Genomic DNA, 4,256 nt, shown 5'->3' with positions numbered 1-4,256 from the left:
CATGGCGTTCTCTCACTAATTGGACAGCCAATAACACATTTGTCAACACATTTAATTTTGTTCAGAATCAGTCAAGTGAAAAATGAAAAATTGTCAAACCATCCGCTATCAACCACTAATGAATCTTCCTTTTTGGTGTTCAGCTAACAGCATCTGGGTATGCATATAAATTGTATATTTTAATAATGCATGGAGTTCAATATACTACATTGCATGGTGATTTCACAGAAAGGAGAAGAAGACTAAGTATGTGGGCGGTAGACAATGGCCATCATTACCGGTTAGCTGGGAAGCACGTGGCTGGAATAGAAGATACAGTCAGTCTCTGTTGTTGTCACCTTAATTTCCTGGACAGACTGACTTCTCCCTCCCACAGGCCTGAGTGCATCTGAAATCTGAGAGCCTGACAGGATGTGGCAAAGTTTATATAATGTAATACTGGGCACTTTGGGCTGTCACAGATGTAGGACCTTAATTTGATCACCCAGTTGCAGGAGACATTTCCTGCAATGCAACTTGAGGTTCAAAAATGTGTAATTTCCAATTAGAAATTTCAGACTTCATTTTCCATTATGAAAGATGTATCAACCCTTACAAAAATGTATATTAACTTTAATTGTCACACCCTGATTGTCACGCCATGTTTTGTTTTCTATGTTTCTTTATTTCTATGTTTTGGGCGGGTATGGTTCTCAATCAGGGACAGCTGTCTATTGTTGTCTCTGATTGGGAATCATACTTAGGTAGCCATTTTTCCCTCCTTTCAGTGTGGGCAGTTAACTTTGTTAGAGGCATCATAGCCCTGGTAAGCGTCACGGTAGTTTTGTATGGTTTCTGTTGGCGACATTCTAATAAAAAGGAAAATGTACGCTCACCACACTGCACTTTGGTCCACTTCTTACGACGCCCGTGACATTAATGCACATAATAATTCACATTTCCTGTTCATGCAGAATTATATTCTTGCTTAAGAATCTGGCTCAAATTAAGATCCCACATCTGTATTCATGCCGACGCCACTTTCCTTATTACAGTGCATGCCAGAATTACTGTGCACTACTTGGAGGATGACAAAACTCATTGGCAAACAGACACATTTATTCACCACACTTCCGTTTCCCCTGCACCGCCTCTATGGCATCTGGTAATCAATTACAAATATAATTTTAAAAAGCAACAAACTCAAGTAGCCACAAATATTTGCCGTGGGTCCTCAGATCCTCAAACGGTTCTACAGCTGCACCATCGAGAGCATCACTGGTTGCATCACTGCCTGGTATGGCAACTACTCGGCCTCCGACCGCAAGGCACTACAGAGGGTAGTGTGTACGGCCCAGTACATCACTGGACCAAGCTTCCTGCCATCCAGGACCTCTATACCAGGCGGTGTCAGAGGAAGGCCCTAAAAATTGTCAAAGACTCCAGCCACCCTAATCATAGACTGTTCTCTCTACTATCACATGGCAAGCAGTACCGGAGCGCCAAGTCTAGGTCCAAGAGGCTTCTAAACAGCTTCTACCCCCAAGCCATAAGACTCCTGAACATCTAATCAAATGGCCACCCAGACTATTTGCATTGCCCCCCCACCCCCCATTTACGCCGCTGGTACTCTCTGTTATTATCTATGCATAGTTACTTTAATAACTCAATCTACATGTACATATTACCTGAATTACCTCGACTAACCGGTGCCCCCGCACATTGACTCTGTACCGGTACCCCCTGTATATAGTCTCACTATTGTTATTTTACCTCTGCTCTTTAACTACTTGTTACTTTTATTTCTTATTCTTATTTGTATTTTTTAAACTGCATTGTTGGTTGGGGGCTTGTAAGTAAGTGTTTCACTGTAAAACCTGTTGTATTCAGCATATGTGATTAATAAAATTTGATTTACATTTACATTTACATTTAAGTCATTTAGCAGACGCTCTTATCCAGAGCGACTTACAAATTGGTGCATTCACCTTATGACATCGAGTGGAACAGCCACTTTACAATAGTGCATCTAAATATTTTAAGGGGGGTGAGAAGGATTACTTTAACCTATCCTAGGTATTCCTTAAAGAGGTGGGGTTTCAGGTGTCTCCGGAAGGTGGTGATTGACTCCGCTGTCCTGGCTTTCGTGAGGGAGTGTGTTCCACCATTGGGGAGCCAGAGCAGCGAACAGTTTTGACTGGGCTGAGCGGGAACTGTACTTCCTCAGTGGTAGGGAGGCGAGCAGGCCAGAGGTGGATGAACGCAGTGCCCTTGTTTGGGTGTAGGGCCTGATCAGAGCCTGGAGGTACTGAGGTGCCGTTCCCCTCACAGCTCCGTAGGCAAGCACCATGGTCTTGTAGCGGATGCGAGCTTCAACTGGAAGCCAGTGGAGAGAGCGGAGGAGCGGGGTGACGTGAGAGAACTTGGGAAGGTTGAACACCAGACGGGCTGCGGCATTCTGGATGAGTTGTAGGGGTTTAATGGCACAGGCAGGGAGCCCAGCCAACAGCGAGTTGCAGTAATCCAGACGGGAGATGACAAGTGCCTGGATTAGGACCTGCGCCGCTTCCTGTGTGAGGCAGGGTCGTACTCTGCGGATGTTGTAGAGCATGAACCTACAGGAACGGGCCACCGCCTTGATGTTAGTTGAGAACGACAGGGTGTTGTCCAGGATCACGCCAAGGTTCTTAGCGCTCTGGGAGGAGGACACAATGGAGTTGTCAACCGTGATGGCGAGATCATGGAATGGGCAGTCCTTCCCCGGGAGGAAGAGCAGCTCCGTCTTGCCGAGGTTCAGCTTGAGGTGGTGATCCGTCATCCACACTGATATGTCTGCCAGACATGCAGAGATGCGATTCGCCACCTGGTCATCAGAAGGGGGAAAGGAGAAGATTAATTGTGTGTCATCTGCATAGCAATGATAGGAGAGACCATGTGAGGTTATGACAGAGCCAAGTGACTTGGTGTATAGCGAGAATAGGAGAGGGCCTAGAACAGAGCCCTGGGGGACACCAGTGGTGAGAGCGCGTGGTGAGGAGACAGATTCTCGCCACGCCACCTGGTAGGAGCGACCTGTCAGGTAGGACGCAATCCAAGCGTGGGCCGCGCCGGAGATGCCCAACTCGGAGAGGGTGGAGAGGAGGATCTGATGGTTCACAGTATCGAAGGCAGCCGATAGGTCTAGAAGGATGAGAGCAGAGGAGAGAGAGTTAGCTTTAGCAGTGCGGAGCGCCTCCGTGATACAGAGAAGAGCAGTCTCAGTTGAATGACTAGTCTTGAAACCTGACTGATTTGGATCAAGAAGGTCATTCTGAGAGAGATAGGGGGAGAGCTGGCCGAGGACGGCACGTTCAAGAGTTTTGGAGAGAAAAGAAAGAAGGGATACTGGTCTGTAGTTGTTGACATCGGAGGGATCGAGTGTAGGTTTTTTCAGAAGGGGTGCAACTCTCGCTCTCTTGAAGACGGAAGGGACGTAGCCAGCAATCAGGGATGAGTTGATGAGCGAGGTGAGGTAAGGGAGAAGGTCTCCGGAAATGGTCTGGAGAAGAGAGGAGGGGATAGGGTCAAGCGGGCAGGTTGTTGGGCGGCCGGCCATCACAAGACGCAAGATTTCATCTGGAGAGAGAGGGGAGAAAGAGGTCAGAGCACAGGGTAGGGCAGTGTGAGCAGAACCAGCGGTGTCGTTTGACTTAGCAAACGAGGATCGGATGTCGTCGACCTTCTTTTCAAAATGGTTGACGAAGTCATCTGCAGAGAGGGAGGAGGGGGAGGGGGGGGAGGAGGATTCAGGAGGGAATTTGATTTGATACCAATCATTAGCTAGCAGCCAGCAGGGGAATAATACATCAGGCTTTGGTTTGCACTGTGTAGTAAAATCTAGCTGTGCTTTCTCTTCCTTTCTTGCTTTCTCATCCCTCTCTTCATCTCCGTTAGAAACCATATAGGTCATCTTCTCTGGTTAAAAGCCAACAGTCACAACTCATCCCTGACCACTGACTGCGTCTCCTCTGACTTCAAAATGTCCAGAGTCGCTCCATTCGTCAAGAAACCAACACTCGACTCATCTGACGTCAAAAACGATAGACCTGTACCCCTTCTTTCTTTTCTTTCCAAAACAATTGTGCATGCTGTCTCTGATCAACTCTCTCGTTATCTCTCTCAGAACGATCTTCTTGACCCTAACCAGTCAGGCTTCAAGACGGGTCACTCAACTGAGACTGCACTTCTCTGTGTCATGGAGGCTCTCCTTATTGCCAAAGCTGTCTCTCTCTCCTTTG

This window comes from Oncorhynchus keta, chromosome 27, assembly GCF_023373465.1.
Source record: "Oncorhynchus keta strain PuntledgeMale-10-30-2019 chromosome 27, Oket_V2, whole genome shotgun sequence".
Lineage (NCBI taxonomy): Eukaryota > Metazoa > Chordata > Actinopteri > Salmoniformes > Salmonidae > Oncorhynchus > Oncorhynchus keta.
The sequence above is the reverse complement of the archived record's forward strand: the minus strand, read 5'-3'. Positions refer to the sequence as shown.